Below are 26,493 nucleotides of genomic sequence, written 5' to 3' on the forward strand. Positions count from 1 at the left end.
CAGTTACTGCAGTGTATTACAGCGCCTGACACTTTTCAGTGCACATCCAGCTTTGCGTTTCTAGGATAAGTCCACCTTGTATAGGAAGACAGAACACCGTGTCGATGCTCAGTTTAGGGTTTTTAAACATCCATGTTCACAGCTCCACTGACCTGTCGTTTTCTTACATTAACTCTGTCAGGTTACGCTTGGCTCCCTGCAGCAAGCCTAAGGCGCGTTCTCTCTCTGCCGTGGATTCTAATTAGCTGGTTCCCTGAGCGTGTGGTAGTGCTCAGCAATAAAACCTCTGAGCTAGTTTCAGGAACAAAAGATTCTGAAATGCTGATTAGATTTTTTTAAATGTTTGGGAATTGTTTACATTTAAGTCAGTTTGTTAAGTTACAAGTTTCTGGGAATTTGTATATTTCATCTCTTTACAAGTTTTTGGCATAAAGTTCAAAATATTCTCTTGTAAGCTAATTATCCCTGGTGGCATCTTTTAATCATTAACACTAATTTATACTCTCCCTTTTGTTTTTAATCAGTTTTGCCAGATTTGTCAATTTCATATTCTATATATGTTAATTGCAGTGTTGAGTCTTTGTGGGTCTAGTTCTGAGGCCTTTTATCCCTGCTGGCTGTCACCAGTGATGACTTCCTTGTGTGTTCTGTGGATTTTTTCCTCCCTTACTTTGAACCCATGTAACTTGGTACCCTACCTGAAAGTTCTTTGAGACCCGGATTGAACAGGGTTTCCTCCTCCAGAAAGCATTTGCTTGCCCTTGCGTTTATGAGGTGCTTAAGGTTGTCACCGACTCAAAGCCGCTCTGTTTAGCTTTATACTGTGAAGTACAGCACACAAAAAAGCACACCTCACTAAATTACTTTAAAAGTACAGTTCAGTGAATTATCGTAAAGCGAATGCCCACAAAACATCTGACTGCAGTAAGAAACGACATTGCCAACACCTTAGAAGCCCCTCCTTGTCCTCCCTCCCAGTCAGGACCCTTGCCTTTTCCTCCACAGTAATCGCTATTCTGACTTTTATGGAAATCACTCCTTTATAATTAAAGTTTAATCACCAAAGCACACAATCTTAATCACATAATTTACTTGGTCTGTTATTTGAACTTTAAGTAGATGGAATCACAATGTGTATTTTTTGGAGAGGCGTGGCTTCTATTGCTCAATATTAGATTAGTGGGATGCGTTCTCGTTGTGTAGTTTTCGTTGTGTAGTTTGTTCTTTTTCTTTCCGGTATAGTATATCCTTAGATGACGATGCTTCATTTTATCCATTCTTTCAGTCATTTAAGCTTTTTTGGCTATTAATAGCCAAACTGAACATTGTGTTTTGTGTTTGTCTCTTGGTACAGTTTTGCTCACATACCTGTTGGACATACACCTAAGTGTGAAATTAATGGATTATAGAGAGTGAACATTCAGGAAAACTCACAAACATGTAGATATTAAACAACATACTTTTAAACAACCCAGCGGTTCAAAGGAAATTAGAAATTACCTTGAGAAGAACAAAAATGAAAACACAACGTCCAAAACTTAGGGAAGGCAGTGAGCAGTGCTCACAGGGATATTTACAGTTGCAGACGTCTACGTCAGAAGATCAAATCAACACCCTAATTGTTTGCCTTAAGGAACTAAAAAGAGCAAAGTAAACTCAAAGCTAGCAGAAGGGAAGCGATAAAGAACAAAGCAGAGAGATGAAGTTGAGGCTAGAAAACAATAGAGAAAACCAAGGACACCGGAAGTTGTTTCTTTGAGGAGGTCAACAAAATTGACAGACCTTCAGCTAGGCTGACTAAGCAAGAGGGAAGACTCAAACTACGAAAAACAATCAAAGAGGACATCACCGAACTTCTCAAAAATGAGAATTATAAAAGACTACTGTGAACACCTGCATGTCAGCAAATTAGACAACAGATGAGATGGACAAGTTCCTAGAAATACTAACCAAAACCGACTCCAGGACAGATAGAAAGTATGAGTAGACCTATAAAAATGAGGTTGAAACTGTGCAGAACCCCAGCGGAGAGAAGCCCGGAACCAGATGGCTTCATGGAGAGAGTCTAGCAAATGTGTTAAAAAAAAAAAAAAAAAAAGAATCTTTTTCAAATTCTTCCAAAAAATTCAAGAGGAAGAGGAAACACTTCTAACTCATTTTGTGAAGTCAGTAATGTCCTGATACTGAAGCCACACAAAGACACTACAGGAAAAGGAAACGGCAGAGTAAATATCTCGTGAATACAGATGCAAAAATCTTCGACGAAGTGCTCGCGCCCTGGATTTGGCAGCATGTCGAAAGGGTTACACAGTGACTGGTGTTTTTTCAGGACTGCAAGAGTGGCTCAACCTATGAAAATCAGTACACCACATTAGTAGAAATAAACACATGATCATCTCAACTGATGCAAAAAAAGCTTTTGACAAAATCCAGCATCCTTTCATGGAAAAAAAAAAAAAGCATTCAGCAGGCCAGGAATAGAAGAAGAGTGCCTCAGCATCACAGAAGCCACGTATGAAAAGCCTGTAGTTAACATGCTCAGTGCAGAGGGACACAGCTGTCCCCCAAGGTCAGGAACGAGACGCTCACCTTCATCACTTACATTCAGCATAGTTCTGGAAGCGTAGCCAGAGCAATCAGGCGAGAAAGAAAGGCAAGATACCCAAGTTAGAAACAAGGAGAAGCATCTGCAGGTGACCCCTGGGTAATCCACAGCACACTCACAGTTACAGGGTACAGATTCACAAATCGGTTGTATTTCTGTACACCATCAACAATCTGAAAGGGAAATTAAGAAAATTCCATTTTCAATAGCATCAGAAAGAATAAATTAGGAATAAATTTAACCAAGTAGGCACAAAATGTGTACACTGAGACACTGGTGAAAGAACCGTCACCACAAAAGACGTAAACCTAAATAAGCAGGCGTCCCATACTCATGGTTTGGGAGACTTAGCACTGGTAAGATGGCAGCGCAGTCCCTCCCAGACTCCAGCCCCAATGGCAATTTCTATAGAAATGGAAAAACCCATCTTAAAATTCGTGTGGGATTCCCAGGGACCCAGGACAGCCAAAACAACCTTGAAAACGACTCACTTCCCAGTTAGAAAACTTCTCATAAGGGAACAGGGATCAAAAGTGTGGTGCTGGCACGGGGACAGACATACAAACCAATGGAATAAGATTGAGAGCCCAGAAATAAACCGTCACTTCTGTGGCCAAATGATTTTCACAAGGTTTCAAAACCATTCAGTGGAGAAAGAAAGGTCTCTCCAACAACTGGTGCTTGGATAATTGGATATTCATATGCCAAAGAATTCAACCATTTATAAGAATTAATGAAAAATGGATCAAAGTTCTAAATTTAAGAGCTACAACTATAAAATTCTTATAAGAAAACACAGACATGATTATTCATGACTTTGGATTTGGCAGTGGCTTCTTCAATATGACAACAAAAATATGGGCAACAAAAGGAAAAATAAATTTGACTTCATTAAAATTACAACTTTTTGTGCATCAAAGGACACTATCAGGAGAATGAAAAGACAACCCACCTACAGAATGGGAGAAAATATTTGCAAGTCTTCTATCTGATAAGGAACTAATAACCAGAATATAAAGTGCTCCTATAACTCAACAAGAACAAAAGTCAGACAGCCCAACTTAAAAATTCCCAAAACCTACGGAATGGGAGAAAATATTTGCAAAAGGTAAAAATTGGCAAAGGACTGAAGTAGATGTTTTTCCAAAGAAGATATACAAGTGACCGATAAGCACGCGCAGGGGACACAGCAGATTAGCCACGAGTGAAACGTGTGTCAAAACCACAGGGAGACACCACTTCACACCCCTTAGAAAGGGCCGTTACCAACAACAGGACGCGCGTGTTGGTGAGGACGCACAGAAAGAAACTGGAACACTTGTGCATTGCCGGTAGAAATATAAAATGCCCAAGTGCTCTAGAAGACAGTTTAGTGGGTCCTCAAAAGGTTCTATATAGAATTACCATATGATCTAGCAATTTCACTCCAGATAGATACCCCAAATAACTGAAAGCAGGGCCTCAGACAGGTAACTCGTACACCACGGTTCATAGCAACGTTGTTCACAACAGCCGAAGGGAGAAACAACCCAAACGCCTTCCAGCAGACGAACAGATAAGACATGGCGTGGCATATGCACACAGTGGGTTATTACTCAGCCTGAAGAAGGAAAGACATTCTGGCACATACTTACCACATGGGTGAACCTTGATAACACACGAAGTGAAATAAGCTAGACATCAAAGTACAAATATTGTATGATTCCACTTAACATACCTACAATAGGCAAACTCATAGAAACAAAGTAGACTAGAGGTTAACGGGGCCTGGGAGTAGAAGGGAAAAGGACGTATTGTTTGATGGGCACCGAGTATCTGGGATGGTGAAACATTCTGGAAATGGATAGTGGTGATGGCTGGACAGCACTGTGAATGTAGCTAATGCCAACTGAATTGTACACTTGAAAAAGATTAAAATGGTGAATTCTGCATTATATATATATATTTGCCACAATTTTTAAAAATTAAAAAAGCTGGCATAAAATAATCATATCTATATCTAGATATAAAATCTTATATATATTTCATTTATATACATTTGGTCTTTATTCCTTTCTTCATTTCCATCTGGAGCAATTTTCCTATTGCCCAGAAAACTTCCTTTGGGAGGTTGGGTACAGCTCAGTGGTAGAGTGCATGCCTAGCATGCTCGAGGTCCTGGGTTCAATCCTTAGTACCTCCATTTAAAATAAATAAATTACCTGCCCCCCAAAACAAAACAAAACAAAAAACAAAGAACCTTCTTTAGTATTTCTTTTAGTGAGTTCCTGCTGGCAATAAATTCTATTTTTGTTTATCTGAAAATGCCATTATTTTACCTTCATTCTTGCATGATATTTTTGTTTCTAAGTAAAAAAAATACAGGTTGCTGTCTAATATGGTTGTCGTAAGTCGCGTGTCTGTTGAGTACTCAGAACACAGTGACTCCAAACGTGGAGAGCCTGGAAGTGTAAATAGGACACAGGATTCTGAAAACTTAGTATAAAAAAAGTGTTAATAATTGTGTATTGATTACATGTTTTAGTCATGATGTTTCGAATATGTTGTGTTAAATAAAACATTAAGATTTTTTAAAATTAGAAGTTGGCAGTTTTTTCCTTAATTACTCTGTCATTCGATCGCTCCCTAGCTTCATTGCTGTTGCAGTCGGCTGTCACGTACCTCTGGAGACAGGAAAATCTTCTTTGACTTTTTGTCTTTGTCTGTGTTTTCAGCAGCGGGGCAGTGATGTGCTTACCCTTTGGTGTGGTCTGTTTGCCGTTTCATGGAGAGACCTGGAACTGTGGGTAAATATCAGTTCTGGAGAATCTGCTTCGGGGGCCTTCTCTCCCCTTGCCTTTGGGACACCAGTTGCGTGCATTTAAACTTTAAGCTGTGTCATCTGTTTTCTGTTCTCTTCGCTGTTTTATCAGTTTTTTTCTCTCTGTGCTAGTTGTTTTATATTGAATTTTCTTCTAATTATTAATCCTTTCATGTACTATGTCTCACCTATTAATTTATTGAAGTCTTAATTTCAGTTACTTTATTTTTCAGTTCTAGTTAATCTTCTTATAGATTTCAATTCTTGGGTGAAATTCTCCATTCTTTCATCTGTTTTTTACATCTTTTTCTCCTTTCTTAAACATATTAACTACTGTTACAATATATCTTTGTCTACTAACTCCAATATGTGACTCACCTATGGGCTTTTGTAGCCTTCTGCTTTTTTATTTTCTGTAAAATGGCCCTGTGTCTTGACCTGCCTACAAAATTTTAACTGAAAGCTGACTTGTGTATAAAAGATTGCAGAGGCTACAGACGATATCTTCCTCTGCCCCGCAAGTGGAGCCGGTGCTCCTCACCTTAATCTGGTCTAAACTACGTGAAGGCTGCGTTGCTGGCGGGTAGGGTTCTGTCCACCGCGGGTTCACTCCCCACCCTTAGGACACCATTAAGGGCTTCGCACTGAGCACCGGAGTTCCTGACCCTGGTGAGTCCTACCTCAGTTATAAGATGAAGGGGACTTAACAGCCTCTGTGAGAAATACATCTACTGGTATTTTAGGGGTTTTCTGTTACTGTGTTAGTCTGTTTACCTGAAAAAGATAATTTGAATGTCCAAAATTGGGTTTTTTTGTCTCCATACATGATCGACAGTTTGGCTGACTATACAATTCTACCTTGTATGTGATTTTCTTTCAGAATTGTAAAGGGCTCCTCCACTACTTGGCACTGAACGTCATGAGCGTTATTGCTCAGTGAGATTCGTGTTCCTGCCTTTTTTTTTTTTTTTAAATGTGATTTCCTTTTTTCTCTCTGAATGTTTTAGGCTGTTTACCTCTGGTTCCCTCCAGTCAGTCACCATCATTGGTGGACTCTTTCAATCTGGACATTCAAGTCCTTACTTCTGATAAATTGTATTTCTTTCAAAAGTTACTTCCCTCCATTTTTTCCCCTAGAGTTCGTATTGGAAAGTAGTTGGACCTCATGGATTGAGATTTTAAGTCTCATTTCTCTCTGATTTTCTGTGTCTTTTTGTTCTACTTACTGAATAATTTCCTTAACTTTATCTTGCAACCCTTCTATTGAATTTCTTTTACAATTTTGGCTGTATTTTTAATTTCAAGACTCCTTTCTTGAACGTCCCTGAGGCTATTAGCAGTTTTTGAGAAATATTTTGATTCCTTCCATTGACAGCTTCTTTGCCTGCTCCCCTTCACACACACGTTTTTATATCTGCGCTTGAGCCATTTCTTAAATGACTGGTGATCCTTGACTTTTCCTTCATGTCTACAAGTGACATGCTTAGAGGCTGATCAGAAGCTCCACAGAGCAGAGCTTCTGACCTGAGGGCTTCAATTTTGGGTGCACATGAACAGCTGCCTGACTCTTTGGGATCCCAAACATGAATATGGCCATATCCATTCTCACACTGTAGTTTCTGCAGAGAATTCTCTGTGCTCTGCTAGGGTGGCGTGGGTTGGGGAAGCCCGCTGCTGGAGTTTTGCTTGGGGCTGCTTGGGGCATGGAAATGGCTTGAGAAGGGGTGTCCAACTGTCATTTCTGCAGACTTAACAAAGTCAGAAATTAGAAAAGGCTATCTAGGTTCATTATTATGTAATGCTCACTGGTTATGAATTGTGAGATCATGAACTTACCTGATTTTTCTTATACAATTGCCTTGTTACCAGTACGTATTCATATCTTGATTAATATTTACTGCACATGAAAGTGATAAATCTTCACTTTTACAGAAACACCCAGCATATGCCACCCTTCCCATGAAGGTGGTTCTGAGAGCCCTCCAGGACCACGAGGTGCTTGGAGTGGCATCTCCATGCCTGACTCCTCCCCTCCCTATGACGGCTGTGCTCCCGCGAGACTGAGCTGCCGTCACTGTTATGAGGATACAAAGACCTTTCTGGCCCTAAGTCCTGAATCTCCCTTGTGACGGTTATTTTAGGTCAACTTGGCTGGGCCATAGGGCGGCCAGACATTCGGTCAAACATGACTCTGGATGTGTCTGCTGAGGGTGTTTCCGGGTGAGATTAGCCCTGGAATCGGTGGACTGAGTGAAGCAGGCTGCCCTCCCCATCCAAGCAGTTGAAGGCCTGAATAGAACAAAAAGACGACAACTGCTGCCTGAGTGCCTCCAAGCTGAATCAGTTATTTTTTTCCTACCTTTGGACTCAAACTGAAACAGCTCTTCTTGGGTCTCAAGCCTGCTGACTTTGGCCTAGAACAACACCATCAGCCCTCCGGGGTCTCAGGCCCACGGACTTGCACTACACCACGGGCTCTCTGAGGTTTCCAGCTTGCTGACTGCAGGTCTTGGGACGTGTCAGCTTCCGTCACTGTGTGAGCCAGGTCCTTCAAATAAATAGGTATATATCTTTATCTACCTATCTATCTATATAAATCTATAGATAGATAGATAGATATCTCCTATTGGAGCTGTTTCTCTGGAGAACACTAACACATTCCTCAAGGGGGTGAAAATTGACTCTTAAGGGGAGAAACAGACCTGTAGATACTACAATGGTTTGTGGCCCTCCAAAGTTCAACCCTGCCAGACAAAATCTTATTCCTTAGTATTCTCTCCTTAATTTCTTACTAATTTTTCCTTAGGAGATGATGAAAAGCAAAAGTTGGGAACCACTGCTTTATGCCTTTTCTTCCTAACTTCTGTCTGCTAGGAGCACCCTCTCCACACCCTGTGAGGCTGTCGTAAGTGTCCCGGCCTCTAATCTTGCTCCCCTGATATCCACTCTCAACATAACAGCCAGGGTTTTCTCAAAAATGTACAACCTGCCATGAAAGTCCCTACTCAAAACCCTCCAGGGCTCCCAGCTGCATTTAGAATAGAACCCAACATACATGGAGGATGTGGCTTCTGCCACTTCCATTTGCTCCAGTTGTGACGGCTGCTGTTGGTTCCTGGGATTTGCTGAGCTTTCCCCTGCTCCAGGGTCTTGAATTTCTGAAAGTTCTTTGCTCTGACAGTGACTGGCTCTGGCTCACCTCTTCAGAGAGGGTTCCCCTGTCTCCAGCCACCCGAGGAACTCCCGATCGATTCACGATGTGCTCTGCTGGAACCCAAAAGTCTCACTGCAGCCACACTTGAGTTGAAATCTGGGCTCTGCCTCTGACTATCTGGGTGAGTCTGGGCAAAGCCCTCACCAAGTACAAACGTACAGTTTCTCACCTGTTGGCTGTTGGTGCCTATCTTGAGAATGGTTGTGTGGATTAAATGAGATGATTTAGCAGCAGGCAGAGGGCTGGTGCATAATTGGTTGACAAGTGGTCATGATTACGTCATTCATCCATCCAGCAAATACTGGTATGCGCCCAGCCCTTGCCTGGCAGGAGCTGGGGTTCAGAGGTGCAGGAGGTAGACACTCCCATGTTTTATCCCCTGACTTCATGTTTCTGGGGATACTGGTGAATACCAAGAATCCCAGTCCAGCACAATGTGCTCTGACAAGAGAAAGCACAGGGGCTGCGGGGAGCAGGGAGTGTCTGACTCAGCCTGTGTGGGGAGGGAGGCAGCCCAAAACACTGCCCACCCAGGGGGGTGCCAGGACAGGCATCCCAACCCACCCTCTCAAACTCCACCTTCAGCAGCAGGGTCATTCAAAGTCCTCCAGGAGGGGTGACAGGTCTTTATTCCGCCCACACAACGTGGAGTCTGAAAGCCTTTAAGCAGAGGGTTGATCTGATCATATTCGCTCATCCGTTTGCGGCATGAAGAACGGGTCAGAGGATTAGAAGGCGGCGGCTGCAGCGGGGGGCAAGAGTGACGGTGAGGCAGTGAGACCTGGCAGACCCAGAGCTAACGGTTGTGGGGCCCAGGAAAGAGTGCAAATAGAGGCGCTCATACCATACATCCTAGTGCCGATCTCCTCTGCATCTCTGCCCGGTAGTCAGTCATGAAACCAAAGACGGGAAAACACATCTTTTATGCCTCAATGTATGTGATGGGTGAGGCCCTCTGGAGTGCAGGGCCCAGGCAAGGCACCCCTGTGGTCCAGATCTAAGGGCAGAACTGTACCTGGGGCTTGCTGATGATGGGCAAAGCGCCCAGCAAGGAGGAAGGTCCGGGCGCAGCAGCCCCGCTGGAAGGCCTGGGAGGGTCTGACGGGGTTCGCGGTGGGTGAATGAGAGGTTGTGAGAAATGGCTGGACGCCCCCGGGACCTTGCAGGGTCGCAAGGCACCAGGAGCCCAGGCGACGGCTGCAGGGGGCCGCAGGGAGAGAGCGAGTTTGGAAGGGCGCCTCTAGGGCAGGCGTTCCAAGCTACAGGCCAGGTGTGCCGGCCTGCAGCCGCCCCATCGCCCAGGGCGGACCCCGACCCGGCGACGGCCGGGCCCAGAGCCCTCCGGAACCCGCCCAGCCTACGAGGCGGGTCATCCTCGTCCCACGGAGTCACCTGGACCCGGGCGAGGGGCCAGGCCCAAGGTCAAAGAGCCAGCTAGCGGAGGAGGCGGATTCGAACCCGGAGCCGGGCCAAGGTCACCGGGCCTCTTCTAGCGGGCCAGAGCCGCGGCGGCCGCCTGGCTCATCCTGGGGGCCGGGCCGAGCTGCGGACCCGGCGGTAGGGGCGCAAGGCGCGTGGGCGTCTGGGAGCCTGTCAAAGAGGCGGAACTCCTCGCCGCCAGCCTTGTAGTTCGCGCACTGTGAGCGACGCGGCTCTGCGCGGGCCGGACCCCTCCGCCCGACTACAACTCCCAGAAGGCCGCGCGCAGCGGGAGGGGAAGTGCGGAGCGAGCGCGGGGTGACATCATCCCCGCATCCTTCTCCCCAACTCGAGCCCCTCGCGGCGTTCTGGCGTACGGACGCGCGCGGCCTGAAGGGAATCGTGGTCCCCACGCTTGGCGCCTCCAGCGGCGGCGCCGGCGTGCAGACTCCAGGTCCCGGCGTGCCCTGCGCGCCGGCGTACGTTAACGGCGGGAGGGGCTGGCGCGGCAGAGGGGGAGCGGCGCAAGGGAGGGCGGAGTAAGGCGGGGGGGGAGGGCGCCCACACCCCTCCCCCTCCCTGCCGCTCCTTCCCCCTCCCCCGACGTAAACTGGGATCCCTTTCCCCTTGTGTCCGCCATATTGGACTCTAACTCTGGTCAGCGGCGGCGCCGGGCCCGGTGGACTCGCCGTTGCTCCCACCCAGCGGCCGCCCCGCAGCTCCTGCCCGCCCGGCCCTCCCCGCCCGGAGGCGACCCCGCGCAGCGCCCCCGCCCGCGGCCGGCCGGAGCGCCCCGCCGCCGCCTCAGCCTCCCCGCCTTCCCCGCCCTCCGCCGCCGCCCGCGGCCCCGCGCCCGCTCCGCGCCTTACCCGCCCGCCGCCCGCCCGCCATGAGCCCGGCCGACGCCAAGCGCGGGGCCAAGCGCCGGAAGAACAAGCGGGGCGGCGGCGGCGGCTCGGGCGGGGGCAACGGCGGCGCGGGCGGCGGCAAGGCCGGCCCGGCGGCAGCGCTGCGCGGCTCCCAGGCCGCGGGCCTGGCGGCCCCGGGCGGCGCGGCGGCGGCCAACGGGCCCCTCGGCGCGGGCGCGGGCGCGGGCGGCGCCGCCCCCGGAGGCTACTTCGAGGTAAGCGGCGGGCGGCGGGCGGCGGGCGGGGGCGGGGGCAGGGGCGGGCGGAGGGCGCGGTAACGGGCGCAGGGCGGGGGCCGCGGTCCGCTCGCGCCCTGACAGCCCCCCGCGGGGCCGGCGGGCCGGGGGTGGGAGGCGCCGCCGCCCCGCGCACGGAGCCGGGGCCGGGCTGCCGCGCGCCAGGTGCCGCATCTCCCGGGGAGCGCGGCGCCGCCGGCCCACCTGCGCGGCGCTGTCACGGACCCGGGGGTGGTGCCCTGTCGCCCGGCACGGAACTCGTCCTTGAGCTCCCTCCAGTGCGATTCCAGGATGAGCGTGAGTCAGGTGGCGAGCGGGGTTCCCTCGCGGCGCCCACCTTCTCCGCGCCCTTGCGAATGATGGTTGAAAAGTGCCTCCTGGAAGTTTTCTCGGCCCTCTCCAGTATGGTCGTTTGAAAGGTACCTGACAGTCTTCCCGCGGTGGCGGCCCTGGCCCCTCATTCCCTGCTTGTTAAAAGTTCTTAGGGGTGACTGGTGGTCTGGTAAAGCAGGCATATGTGCAGGGTTTGAACTAACGGAGTTTGAGTAGTAATTTTTTCCCGTTTTGCTTATGAAGGCAGCTAGCACACGCTGCCTCCGCCAGTTGTGGATTGCTGCCACTTTTATTCTGCTCTTGGTCACAGCACTTTACAAGACAAGTCCGTCGTACGTGGGTATGCAGTTGGCAGTCGCTTCCACTCATTCAGTTGTCTCCTGAAAGATAACGGATTTTTTCAAAAGTTGTGTTGTTAAAAGTGTTAAATTAAGTTGTTTCAAAGATATTTGCAACAGTAACAACAAAAGTCTCCTCAGAAGTATTTATTTGTGTGCCATTTTGAGAGAAATTGTTTTATGCAAGATTCTAAATGTTATGTTGGAATGGTATTAAGTGAGAGTAGATGATAAATCATTGCATATGGCTTGGCTCTCCAATGCGTATACTATTTTACGAATGTACAGTAATGTGTATGTGTTTTACTTGTAGCTTAAGGTATTTGGAGTGTTCTCTGGGTGATAAGTGCAGTTGTTGGAGCTTTCTTTAGATTATATTGTCAGATTTGTTTTGGATCCTGGGTCACAGCCTTGGACTTCAGAGTTTCCAGAGGTTGCCATTTTCCAGTGCCCCGGAGAGTGAAACAGGTGTAGTTCTTGGGATCCAGCATGAGACTTAGGTATTTGCATCGTTGGAGTGTCAATTAAAGGCAATGCTTACTGCTGCCCAGGAGGGGAGGGGAGGAGGTCTGCCTAAGCAAATCCTTTACAAAAATGTTGATAATACTTGCTACAGCTGGATGTGAAATATCTCCATTTCTATTGATTAAATAAAGACATGTTGGTAGTACAGTAAAAATTCTTACACTAGCCTTTCATTCCATAATTTTAGACTTTAATAATTCTGTTAGTTTGCAATATTTAGCTAAAATAACCTGTTAGTTATTATTCTAATCGCACTTTGCAAACTCAGATAACCGTGTGCCTGTACTATTTTTGATAGGACTGTCTTATTCTGTTAAACTTATAAATCTAGGTTTTTGACCAGGCCCCACTATAATAAATGAGACACATTAAGATTTGCAGTGCCTGCTCACCCTGCACACACACATGGCGTTTTACAAAATGATGCTGCAGTGCTTTTTGTTCTTTTCTATTCCCTTCATTTTCATTAGCAAAATGCTGGTTGTAGTGTACAGTTATTTTATTATGTACTATTGAGTTGTGACCTACACCTTTAAAACCATACTTTTTTTAAAATTATATTTTAAAGTTTAAAGCTATGTCTTTAGTTTTAAATTTTCTTCACAAGTATTTTAATAATAGTGCACTAAAGATACGGTAACAGGGTAACAGCAATCACAAAAGTTCTTTAACATTTTTTTAAAACTGAAGTATAGTTGATTAACAATGTTATGTTAGATTCTGGGGTACAGCATTGTGATTCAGTTATACATATATATTCTTTTTCATTGTAAGTTATCACATGCTGTTGAATATCCTTCTCTGTGCTATACAATAAGACTTTGTTGTTTATCTGTATTTGTATACAGCAGTTTGTATCTGCTAATCCCAAACTCCTAATTTGTCCCTCACCACCTTCCTTTCCCCTTTGGTAACCATAAGTTTGTTTTCTATGTCTGTGAGTATGTTTCTGTTTTCTAAATAAGTTCATTTGTGTCTTTTTTTTTTTTAGATTCCACATATAAGTGATGTCATATAATATTTGTCTTTCTTTGTCTGACTTGCTTCACTCATTGAAGTAAGTATGATAATCTCTAGGTCCATCTATGTTCCTGCAAATGGCATTATTTTATTCTTTTTTATGGCTGAGTAGTATTCCATTGTATCTAGATATCCACATCTCCTTTATCCAGTCATCTGTCAGTGGACATTTAGGTTGCTTCCATGTCTTGGCTATGGTAAATAGCAATCACAAAAATTCTTAATGTAATTCTAAAATCTCTGAATTGTTTCCCCACAGATGGTGAGTTCTTTGGGATGCTTTACCTGGTACAGAACAGTGTTTGTCAACAAGTAACAGGGACTGGCCCTGCGTTTCCCAGAGAGACTTACGATTCTTGGGGCACCTTCCCTCCATTTCATGTAGAGTCACCAGGGAGAAGGTGTCTAAGAAAGAAGAGTGGAAGGACTGTCTTGATTCTCAGGAGCGGTCTTACCCCCACTGCCCAGTGTGCTGGGCACAGCCTGAGCATCAGACCTGGGAGCATCTTCAGCAAGGCGACTGCTGAGGCAAAGAAGGCGTTTCTGCACAGAGGTGGTTCTACAAACAAATGAGGACCGTAGGATATGTAGGAAAGCACAGTGTAGCTTGTAGCGGCTTTGGCCCACAGCAGAGTTCTGGTGTTCAGAGCTTGGGGGGTGTAAGCTTGATAGGCTCTGTGCCCTCAGGTACAACCTCGCACAGCCTTAGTTTTCTGGGTGGCGTGGCACCCAGCGCCTAGGGCCGTGGTAAGAATGCAGGAGGTAGAGCCTGGAAGAGCTTACACTGTGCCTAGTGGCACACAGTGCTGTGCATGTATGTGGTCAGTGGTTTCGGGAGTCTGGCCGTCTTTCTTTGTTAGGGACTCTGCTGCAGGACAGTGTCAGTGACACCGTTTCCACTGGCGGGGAGCAGGGAGCAGTGACCATGTGCGTGTTGGACGCAGCCTGCTCTAGCAGCCGTGTGTGATGTCTGCTCTGACGTGACCGTGAAGGGTTAGCCCCAAAATGAAAAGTTGATAGGTGAAGGCCGTCGAGAATGCATCTTGCTATTTTGCATTTCTATTTTAAAATGTAATTTTCATAATTCATGGTGTATTAAGTGAAGAAAGAAGCTTATAAAATAGAAAAGTGTTTGCAATGAGGACCCATTTTTGTAAAGCATCTGCATGTGTATCTACTTGCATAGGAAAGTCTGACAGGGTATATGTCAAAATAATTTGTGTTAGAAATTCTGATGACTTTCTTTTTCCCTTTTTTGCGCATGCCTCAAGCTTTAAGACTTTTCTACAATGAACACTACATATGGAGCAAGAAGGTGAATGGTACTTTTACAACCTGATATTACCAGCGACTCTTCTTTTTCAAATTTTGGCTTTTCCCATCCTTTAACAGTTAAGCATTTAGGTATTTACACAAAATAAAAATACTTATACCATCAGAATTCTGTATTTGAATAAGTGCGCAAAATTAAGTCATGTATATGTTATTCACCAAAACTGCTGTATAGTGGAAATTGTCCTGTGTCATTAGCTGTAGGGATATCAAATTACATAAAATTTACACTCATGGAGGGATCAAATGGAAATTTAGGGCTATTTTTGTAATGCTGTTAGAGGTTTATAAAAGGAAGCTATTTGGGAGAGGGATCAAAGTGCATTTTCAAACAGTGATTTTACAGTTTTAAAGTCAGAGAAATGGACGGTGTAGGGGGCATTTGTAATAACATAAATCCTGTTTCATTGCTGAGGTGGCAAGGAGGAGGTGACGTCAGTGGTGTTTAAAGGCCATCATACAGCCTTTAATCCATCATACAGGATACCCTGTGGTCAATGGTGTGATTTGGATCTTGGGGTACGCAGGGTGCACTAAGCAGCCTTCCCTGTGTTGTAGAAATCACTGCCATGGTGAAATGAGGTTCAGGAATCATAACTCTCTCTAGTTCACATTTACCTCAGTGACTGAGGGAGTAGGCTGAGTAAAGATCTAGAGCCTTCTGTGATTTCGCTGAGATTATCGGTGTCGTGCAGGTACGTGAGCGTGTCTGTGATGCAGTCCTTCATGTGTACCCCACGTAACCAGTCTTTCAGCGTGCAGAACACAGGCAAAGCATCTCCCCGCGTCCTCACCCCACTGCTGTTCTCATGCGTTTTGCCTGGTTTTGAACTTCACATAAAAGTGCTCTCTGCTAGTGCTGTTTGGCTCAATGTTATATCTAAGATGCTTCGGTGTTGTTGATGTAGCAATTCATCCTTCTTTTTCACGGCAGGCAGTTTTCCATTGTGCGAATATTCCACCACTTACCCATTCTACTATTGACGGACATTTGCGTTATTTCATTTTATGGCTGATATGAATCAAGCTGGTGTGCACATTCCTGTATGGGATTTTTGGTGGATAAGAGTGCTCATTTTCAATGAGTGTATACCTGAAGTGGAATTGCTAAGTATACCTGTGGCTTGACTTTAGTAGATACTGCCAGAGAGTTTTTCTCAGAGGTTTTCTTAACATGCTAATTTAAAAATCAACATGTAGTAAAGTTTGTATTTTTTAATGTACCATTATTTTGATTTTTAACGCATGTGTAGATTCATGTATTCACTGTCACAGGATTCAGAGCAATTTCATTACCCACAAAAGCTCCCTCATGCTCTTCCTATACAAGAACACTACCCCACCCCTAAACTCTGGACAGCCAGTGCTTTGTTACTATGATTTTGTCTTTTGCAGCAGTCATATAAATGGAATCATACAGTATGTAGCTTTTTGAGCCTGATTCCTTTCACTCAGCATAATCATTTTGAGATTCATCCAAGTTGCTTCACACATTAGTAGTTTGTTCCTTTTTACTGCCAAGTAGTGTTCCATTGAATGGGTGTACCACAGTTCATCCATTCTCTCTTTAGTGGACATTGGGGTTTTTTCAGGTTTTGATGATATAAATAAAGCTGCTATAAGCATTTGTGTACAAGTTTTTGTGTGAAGGTAAATTTTCATTTCCTTAGGATAAATACCAAGGAGTGGGAGCAGAGTCATGCGATAGCATTATAAGAAACTGCAAACCTGTTTTCCAGAGTGGCTGTACCATTTTGACTTCCCATCAGCAGTGTGTGAGAGTTCACTTGCTCTACATCCGTGGTAGCACTTGACATTGTCAGTAGATTTTATTTTAACCATTTTGATAAATGGGTGTGTAGTGGCATTGTGGTTTTAATTTGCATTTCCCCAGTGACTACTGACACTGAATACTTTTCATTTCTTTATTTGTCATTCTTGTATCCTCTTGGGTAAAGTGTTTATTAAAGAGTCTTTTTTTTAAATTTTGGGGGGAAGTAATTAGGTTTTATTCTATTTATTTATTTGTTTATTTAATTTTAATGAAAGTACTGGGATTTGAACCCAGGATCTCGTGCACACTAAGCACGTGCTCTGCCACTGAGCTATGCCATCCCCCCAAGAATTTGCTTATTTTTGATTGAATTGTTTATTTTCTTTGAGATTTGATAGTTCTTTGTAATTCTCGATATGAGTCCTATATCAGGATATATGATTAACAAACATTTTCTTATAGTCTGTAGCTTGTCTTACTCTATTAACTGTTTTTTGCAAAAAGAAAAAAATATTTTGATGTAGTTCAGCTTCCAATTTTTTTCTTCTATGGATCATACCTTTTCGTGTCATGTCTAAGAACTCTTTGTTTTATAAAATCGCAGGTTATAAGGATATTTTTCTTATTTTTTTTCCTAAAAATGTCATAATTTTACATTTAGATCTGTGATTTTCATTTTCGTTAATTTTGTATAAGGTATCAGATTCTGGTAGGGATTCCCCTCCCCCCGCCCATGGATGTCAGGTTGCTTCAAACCCATTTATTGAAAGGATATCCTTTCTCCACTGAATTGACTTTTCACTTCTGTCAAAAATCAGTTGACCTTATTTGCGTAGGTTATTTCTGGACTGTGTTCTGTTCTGGTCTGTTGATCTATGGGTCTCTCCCGTTGCCCATACCACACTGTCTTGATTACTATAAGTCTTAAAATTGGCAAGGTGATTCCTCCAACCAAAAAAGAAATGTTTTTGCTATTTCATTTTGCTTTTATAGTTGTTTTGCTTTTGCAGACATTTTAGAATCAGCTTGTCTGTGTCTTACAGGTAATTCTATTGGGATTTGATTGGAATCTGTAGATCAGTTTGGGGGGAAATTGACATACTTACTGTGTTGAATCTTCCAAACTGTGAACATGGTATATGTTTCTATTTATTTGGTCATCTTTGATTCCTTTCTTTTTTAAATTGAGATAGAATTGATATATAGTACATCTCTGATTTCTTTCATCTATGTTTTGTATGTTTTCAGCATACAGATCCTGTACCATGTTTTGTTAGATTTATAAAGTATTTTATTTTTTCAAATTTTGTAAAAAATGGTGTTTTTAAGAATTTCAGTTTCTATTTATTCATTGCTGATATATAGAAATATGATTAATTTTTGTGTATTCAACTAATGTCTGTTGATTTTACTAAAATCATATATTCTGGGAATTTTTTGTGGATTTATTGGGATTTTCTGTGTAGGTAATCATGTTGTCTGTGAACAGTGAATTTTTTGGTTTGTTTTTCATTCTGTATGCCTTTTATTTCTTTTTCTTTCTTTATTGCACTTGATAGGGCTTTTAGTACAATTTCTTTGTTTCTGATTTTAGGGGGAAAGCGTTTAGTCTTTCACTATAAAGAATGATGTCTACTGTGGATTTTTTGAGTTGCCCATTATCATGTTGAGGAAGTTTTTCTTCCTTTATTAGTTTGCTGAGAGTTTTATCAGTGGATGTTAAAGTTGCGAAGTGTTTTTTGAATCAATTGATATGACCATGTGTTTTTTTCTTCTTTAGATTGTTAATGTGGTAGATCATATTATTGATTTTTGAATATTGGACCAGCTTTGCATTCCTGGAATAAACCCTGCTAGATCATGGTATATTACTCTTCTTGAAATAATTGCTGGATTCATTGTACTGATATTTTGTTGAGCGTTGTTGCATCTATTTTTATGGGATATATGTCAGTGGTTTTCTTGTATTGTCCTTGCCTGATTTTGGTATCAGTATAGTGCTGGCCTCATAAAGCAAGTTAACAATTGTTGCCTTCTATTTTAGTAGTTTGTGCTTTTCAAGGAATTGGTCCATTTCATTTTAGTTGTTGATTTATGTGTGTAAAGTTGTCTGTAGTCTGTCTTTATTATCCTTTTAATATCTGTGAGGGTCTGTGTCCCCTCTTTCACTCCTGATATTGGCAATTTGTCTGCTCTCTTTTCTGCCAGTCTTAATAGGGGTTCCTTAAGTTTTTAATCTTTTTAAAGAACCAGCTTTTAGTTTCATTGATTTTTTTCCCTATTGTTTTGATTTTTTTTTTTTAAACACCCTTTGCTGTATTGCTTGCTTTGGGTTTATTTTGATTTTTAATTTTTCCAATTTGTTAGAGTAGAACCTTAGGTTATTGATTTGAGGCCATTTTTCTTCCCTAATATACATATTTAGTGCTATAAACATCACATACTTCAGCGTCATCCCACAAATTTTGGTATGTTGTACTTTCAGTTTCATTCAGTTTAAAATATTTTCTAATTTCCCTTAAATCTTCCTCTTTGCTTCACAGATTATTAAGATGCTGTTTAATTTGCTGTTTTCACGTTACTGTGTCCTAGTCTGATCCCAGTATGGTCAGAGAACATCCTTTTATGATTCTTAATTCTTCGAAAAATTTTAAGGTTTTGTCGTCTATCTTAGCATCTATTATTTATGCACTGAGACATGTATATTTTGTTATTATTGAGTGGAGTGTTCTCTTGAATGTCAGATTATTTTGTTTAATTCTAAACTTTTGCTGATTGTTTACTAGTTTCATCAGTTGCTGAGAGAGGAGGGTTGAAGTCTGTTACTAAAATTGTGGATTTATTGAGTTACCCCCACAGTTTGTTTAGTTTCTGTTTCATGTATTTTGAAGCTCTTTTGTTTGGCTCAGATACATTTATGATTGTCATGTCTTTCTGGTGAATTGACCATATTTTGTCAGCTAAGTTACGTTCCTCTTATCCCTGGCGGTTTTCTTGGCTGTGAAGTCTGCTTTGTCTGATGCTCACATGGCCATTCCAGCTTTCTTTTACTTGGTATTTTCATGGTAAATCTTCTTCTATTCTGTTACTTTTAACCTACCTTTACTTTGAACTGGGTTTCTTATACACAGCTGCTAGATTAATTTTCATTAATCACATATTCATATTTTCACCTTTATTTATAATGCACGTGTGAAGTGTGCTTATTAACTTGAGGCCTGTTCTCCTGACTTGATTACTGATTGAGTTCTATTTGGTGCTTGTGTGGGATGCTTCTGGGCAGTGTGTAGCTCTCTCTGTTGGACTTTTTTTTAACCCTACGGGCTTTCTGAACTCATTTGCTAGAATACTCTAGCGTGAAGACACGAGGTGACTTTATTTTTGAGATAGTATAACCAGAATGAGCTGAAATCAAATAATTTGTATCTCATGGGCTTCCAAACTTTTTTTTTAACTGTATAAGTGAATGTTAGTTTCTAGATTACATTAAAGTAATTCCAGTAACGTTTGTGGCATTGAATTACCACATTTTCTATGGAAATTGGCTTTTTTCATGCATAGAACGCAAAGAACATTTTTCTGTTGAGTACTTTGAGGACATTAGTTACATCTTAAAACTCAATGAGAAGTTGGGAAATTTAACTTATTATGGCCCTGGGTTTTTTTGTTTTGTTTTTTCTTTATAAACTTTTTATTTTGGAATAATTTTAGACTTACAGAAAGTTACCAAGTTAGTATAGAGTTCCCATATTTTCTTCAACCACCTTTCCATAATGTTGATGTATTACTTAACCTTGGTATATTTGTCAAAACTAAGAAATTTAAATCGGTATGGTATTATTTAACCACAGGCTTTTTTGCGGTTTCACTGATTTTTCCACAATTATCCAATTTCTGTTTCTGGATTGAATCTAGGATTGCATTTAGTGGCCCAGAATTTCAATTTTAGTTAATTTTAGCTGCATCACCTGTGAAATGGGAATGTTAATTTTCATTTTCCTCAAGAAAACCCTCAAAAGCTAATTAATATTTATGTGTACAGCATGGTAGTAATATTGTGTTCATGCTAAAATTCAGGGAAGTTGTTTACTATTTAATGGTTTGCTGCAACCTAGTTATTTCCTCTGGAAATGCTGGTGGTTAGTCCACTGTGATGAGGTAGCCCAGCTGCTCTCTGCAGGTCCCTGCTGAACGCTCAGCCCCTTAGAGGCTGCTGGCGGGGTGACTGCTGCTGCGAGTGCATCTCTAGCTGACGGCCAGGACAGCTTAGAGAAGGGAGTCACCAGCCTCTTGCCGAAGCTGTTTGGTTGCCTTGGAGAAAGGAGTTCCGTAGGTGAATTCTTGACCGTGCTTGTAATATTGTTGCTGTTTTCTGTTGAAAAGCATAGAAGGTAACATCATGCACTAAGTTGCTTAAATTGTAGCTACTATCAATATTCTCTCTTCCTCTAAAAGGATAGTGGGTCAGTTGTATCTCTGTTTTTTTTTTTTAAATAGTAGGAAAGTTGGCTCTGTCAACAGTTATTCTAGTTACATGCCTCTCTGCACACCGTGAGTGCCCTGTTCTTGGTGTGTTTGCACATTTGCAGATGTCCACACTGGTGTCCCAGTTGGAATGCTGGGATTGGCAAATCGCAGACCCACAGAACTTCAGAACTGGACCGGACAACAGCAGAACGTGTATTTACTGCTGCGACAGGATTTACTTGCTGAGGAAACTGAGACCCAAAGAATTGAGTTTGAAAAATTACTGATTGTCCTAGTCAGTGTCCCCTCCTGCTCCTCTCAGCTCCTGGTGGCATTTCTACCTGAGATGTGGAGATCCTCCTGTCCTGCTCTTCCCTGTTCTCAGCCCAGCCCAAGCCTCCTCTCTCGGAGCCAGCCTTGTGAGCGCCCCCTGCCGCTGCTTTCTCCACCTCTGCTTCCTTCTTGTAGGTCTGCCCGCCCGCCTCGGCAGCTGGGAGCCTTCACCCTTCCTTGATGACACCTTCGCTTGTCCTTCCCACCGCACCTTGTGTGCCAGACTCTGGCCCAGTGGCCGGCTTCTCATCCTTCTTGCTCTTAGCTGACTTCCTTCTGTTCTGTTGTCCCGCTGCTGTCGCCCCCTTGTCTGGCGCTGTAGCAGCCACATTGTCGTGCTCATGTGGTGTGGCCTGCACAGTGCAACTGGGCCGCGTCCTCCTCGCCTCTGTGCCTTTGTTGGGTCTTGTCCTGCACAGTGTTTCTCTCCCTTCTTTGTCCAGTTAACCTGAGGTTTCTCTCCAAGAGGAGGTCAGGTGCTGTCCTGATGGGAGGCGTTGCCTTCACCAGTCTAGGCTGGGCTGTTGTCTCCCTTCTGGGCTCCCTTGGTGCCTGCCCTCCGCTTGGCCCTGGCCCTTAGACTGGATCCCTGGGGTGTTTTCTCTAAGCCATGCTCTGGTTTCCTCGGCACACAGTACCTGCTCCAAAAACGTTGCTCTGAGGTCCAGGCCAGTTGACGTGAGCTTCTGCAGTTCTGCCCTCCTCCCCTTTTTCCTGAAGGCTGTTGTCTTTGTCTTCTAATTTGGAAGAAAACATTTGTCCCCTTTTCCAAAGTTAATCCTATACTCCAGAGGTTCATAACTGGTAGATTTTAGTGAGCTTGTTAATCTGTGGAAACTCACTGCAAAATTTGTCTCTGATTAAGTGACCTCAAGGTCTTCAAAGGCTCTTCTGAACCTCTCCGTTCTTTCTCTTCCTCCTCTATTGGGTTACTTTCCTTAACATTCAGATTTTGAGTTTCCTGTTTTCCCTTCGCTGTCAGTCCATTTCTAGACTTTGCTTAACCATTTAAGGCAAGTTTCTATCTGACTTTGTCCTCCCCATTGCCAGCAAAATAACTTGAAATACTGGTTAATAATGCTGGTGGATACTGCTTGCTTCTACTTCCTTCATCCTCAGTTCCTGTTTTGCTCCCTTAAGCAGCTCTTTCATTTACCACTTTAATCAGCCTTCCCAGAGGTCCTGAAATGATCGGACTCTTACCAAGTCCAGTAGTTGTTTTTCAGTCCTGATATCCTTCGAGCTTGTTGCACGTGACCTTGATTATAAATGCTTTTCTGGGACCCTCTTTTGCCTTCCTTTATGGCACTGTCCTTCTCCTGGCTTTGCTGAGCTTCCTTATTCCTACACATAACAACACTTACCTCGATGCAGGTGAGTCCGTGTCCAGTTCTTCCTCTCAAGCTCAGACTTACGCTTTACGTTTTTTACCATGTGTTGGTGGAGATTTCTGGTCATAGTTAGAAACTCAAATGGTTGATCAGTAAGTCTCTAACACCGTGGTTGTACTTGCTAGAATGATGGTTGAGGCCTGTTTTCCCCTCACGTCTGGCGAGTGGACTCACCTTGTCCATGCTTAGACAGAGTAGTGTTTGGGTGTTACTGGTTTGTTTGCTAGAAAGTTTATCAAAATAAGCTTTTGTCTAAAGCTCTCAGGCAGCTGCGTGTGGCCGTGCAGTGGGCACCTGTCAGGCAGGAAGACTGTGCTAGCTGCTCTTGAAGGGCTTTTCCAACTTGGTGGGCCTCTGATTGTCACTGCTTTGGTCACACACTTTCAGAGACTTCCCATTCTCTGCTGCAGGGGCCTCTAACAACCATGTGGTGTGCTGCAGGGGCACAGTAGGATAGCTAAGGTGCTCTCTTGTGATGCAGGAAGAACGTGTCAGTCCTTATATTTTCAAATAAGACATTACAATTTACAGATGTTTAGTATGTGGATCGAGCCTGACACCCTCACTTGATCTGTGTTTCAGAGTCATTAGTCTTGCATGACTCCTGAGATATCTTGAGGCAAGAGAGGACATTTGTTCACTTACAGAGTGTTGAAGCTTATGACAGTGAGTGCTCACTAAGTACATTCATGAATTCTGCTGTCTAATTTTAATTAATCTGATCCTCACAAAATAGTCTTAAGAGAAACCCTGGATTGAAGATAATGCTAATAATGAAAGCGAATGAAACAACAAGGAAAGTGGTGGAAGAGCCACCCGTCCTACTTCCTGCATGAGTTCTTTGTTAAGGATGCAGTGAGGCTAAGGAAATGATGTAAGCAGAACCAAGAATTGGCTCAAAGATTGTTTGAAGTGTGGAGTTATATCCACTTTTATTAATGACTAACCATGTCCAAAGTGGTTATCTTGTCTTGAGATGTTAGAGAAGGAAAGTATGTAGCCTTCACAGCCAGCAAAATGTTTATAAACTAAGCATCCAGAAGAGAAATAACACCTGTGCATTTTGTAGCCGTGTGTATAAGTCATGCATTACTCAGTCTAGTGCTTTATAAAATTTCATTAAGCTTAAAGATGAACTCCTTCTGAGGAAATTTACATTTCTGTAACAATGCTGGAGAGGGTGTGGAGAAAAGGGAACCCTCCTACACTGTTGGTGGGAATGTAAATTGGTTCAACCACTATGGAAAACAGTATGGAGTCACCTTTAAAAAACTAAAAATAGAGTTGCCATATGATCCAGCAGTCCCACTCCTGGGCATATATCCAGAAAAGACTACAATTTGAAAAAATACATGCATCCCAGTGTTCATAGCAGCACCATTTACAATAGCCAAGACATGGAAGCAAACAAAGGGCCCATCAGCAGATGAATAGATTAAGAAGTTGTGGTATGTATATACAATGAAATACGACTCAGCCATAAAAAGAATGAAATAATGCCATTTGCAGCCACATGGATGGACCTAGAGATGATCATGGTGAGTGAAGTCAGTCAGAAAGAGAAGGACAAATACCATATGCTATCACTCATATGTGGAATCTTAAAAATGAGACAAATGAATTATTTACAAAACAGAAACAGACTCTGACATAGAAAGCAAACTTGTGGTTACCAAAGGGAAAAGAGGGGCAGGGAGGTATAAATTAGGAGTTTGGGATTAGCAGATACAAACTACTATATAATAAAACAGATCAACAAGGTCCTGCTGTATAGCACAGGGAGCTATATTCAATATCCTGTAATAAACCATAATGGAAAAGAATATATGTGTATATATTATGAATCACTATGCTGTACACCAGAAACTAACACATTGTAAATCAACTATACTTAAATTTTAAAAAAAGCAATTCAGAAAGAAGAGCAGATACAGTTAAAAACGACGATAAAAAAAAAAAAAAACAAAAAAAAAAACCACTTACAGTTCTATAAGGTCCAGGGCAGAAGCAACTTCAACTAATTTGCACAGACAGACATTTAATCTAGCGAAGCAGGAACATACAAAGCTTTGCAAAGGGCTGGTGGAGCAGGGTCTCTAGGCTGGGCTTCCAAGAGTGACTTCCAGGACAGAAGTACAGTACTCAGTGTGGAGCTGGCCAAGCCAGGCCACAGCATCTGCAGTGCTTCTTAACACTGAAAGACAACGTCCACATACCACTGGGGACACCCAGCTCTGCCAGCTAGGGGTGAGGGAGCAGGCCAAGAGGCCGGAATTCAAGGGAAACAGCATATCAGCAAAATAAGTGCATTGCTTTATTAGCAGATGCTTTTGGAATATTCATAGAAAATATGGTAGAAGATTTGAAAAAAGTGAATAATTAGAATAGCATGATGTGTGGAGGGATTGCCCTGGGATGATGGAAACATGGTGTTTCTGAACAGGTTTCAGTGTGTGCTTTTTGGTAGTAGATTCAGATTGAGTCTTTTTTTGCCTGTGAGCTGCTGAGCCTAGAGTATATATGTTCTGAAATGATTGGTTTTGTGGGAAGACATGGTGTAACAAGTGATGGAGCAGCCACTGTAGTTTTAAAAAAATTCTTGGGGTGCAGAAAGAACAACACATGTGAAATTTATTCACCACATGATGCATAGGGATGTTCTTAAAGCAACAAATTGAAGCCAGAAGCACATAAGGGATCAGCCTGAGACCTTTACAAAGTAGTAAATCTTTACAGCGTCTGTAATGAGATGGGGAGTAACTGTGAAAATATTTGGCAGGACACAGAGGTTTGCTGGTTATTTTGTGGCAAAGTTGAAAGCATTGCCTATTCTGAAGTGAATTGTTTTTCTTTTACATAAGAACAAGTGGTCTAAATTTGCTGACCTTTTCTGTAATAAGTGGCTGTCAGTAGAAGGCTACCTAGCCAATTCAGTATTTTTGAGAAAATAAACACTCTGCCCTCTCAAGGTAAAGGTGATATTTTAGCGATGAGTAGAAAGTTGTTTTTTGAAAGAAACTCTTGCTGTAGAGGGCATTTTGAAAATGGATGTTTCAGGTTGTCTCCATTATATGTTTTTGTTTTGCTAAGAATAGTCATCTTACTGCACACTTAAACTTAGGAATGAAGGTTTTAGCCTGTTTAAAAACTTCCTGTTGGAAAAAACACCAAAAAAAAAAAATCCCCAAAACTTCCTGTTGTAACACTGGTTTTCAACTTATTTGTTAAAAATACAAGAAGGCCATACCTTCTGATTCTGTGTAAGAATGAAGAACTCGGATGAGAAGGGTGAAAATTGACTAGCTGAATTTCAGCGAAAGCCTTGCATAATTGATTGACGGGATGGAAAATCGATTAGCATGATTTAGTAAGTACAGCCAGTAGTGTGTTTCTTCTGTTTAGATCTGTATGTCTGTGAAAGAGAAGGACCATTTTCATTGAAGACTGGCAGTAAAACCATATTTCTAAATAATTGAATTTACAATGCTCCAGAAATCTGGTTTGAACACAAAGATACCAAGATTTTTAAAAATAGTAAAGTACATTCAGTCACACTGGTCTGCTTAAATTTTTTTCTCATAGGTTTTTGTGATATGAAAGGGTTTTCAGTATTGTTATTAAAAAAGAAGACAAGTTGGCAAAACTATATGATTTTGTTTTTATGTTATTGTATGTGTGTTTGGTCTTTTTTAATTGCATGTAAATTACATTCATCAGCTGAGTCTGAGTGCCTCCTGTGTTACTGGTGAGAGATGTATAGTGCCCTCCATGCATGGCCTGTGTCCTGCCTGGACGCAC

The 26,493-nt window shown here is 42.9% G+C and overlaps 1 protein-coding gene and 2 long non-coding RNA genes across 6 annotated transcripts in view; 1 reads left to right on the forward strand and 2 right to left on the reverse strand.

Moving 5' to 3' along the window:
- Positions 1-1,577: 1,577 nt before the first annotated feature.
- Positions 1,578-25,933, reverse strand: LOC116667590. The gene is made up of 3 exons (XR_004324486.1): positions 24,755-25,933; positions 16,820-16,830; positions 1,578-1,589 (listed from the first exon to the last, which is right to left on the reverse strand). It is a non-coding gene; the product is annotated as an uncharacterized LOC116667590 (long non-coding RNA).
- On the reverse strand, positions 5,092-10,558 carry LOC106729523. 4 transcript variants are annotated; one of them, XR_004324480.1, is made up of 4 exons: positions 9,635-10,558; positions 9,464-9,495; positions 7,765-9,361; positions 5,092-5,385 (listed from the first exon to the last, which is right to left on the reverse strand). It is a non-coding gene; the product is annotated as an uncharacterized LOC106729523 (long non-coding RNA). The 4 variants fall into 4 exon arrangements; XR_004324482.1 differs by having other exon boundaries at positions 8,461-9,361; positions 9,635-10,557; XR_004324479.1 differs by having other exon boundaries at positions 5,092-7,953; positions 8,461-9,361; positions 9,635-10,557.
- Positions 11,101-26,493, forward strand: part of FAM193A (family with sequence similarity 193 member A) — a 138,287-nt gene continuing 122,894 nt past the window's right edge. Inside the window, exon 1 of the mRNA XM_032492794.1 lies at positions 11,101-11,161. The gene's annotated coding sequence lies outside the window, so the exon portion shown is untranslated. The remainder of the gene's footprint in view (positions 11,162-26,493) is intronic.

This window comes from Camelus ferus, chromosome 2 (genome assembly GCF_009834535.1).
Source record: "Camelus ferus isolate YT-003-E chromosome 2, BCGSAC_Cfer_1.0, whole genome shotgun sequence".
NCBI classification, from domain to species: Eukaryota; Metazoa; Chordata; class Mammalia; order Artiodactyla; family Camelidae; genus Camelus; species Camelus ferus.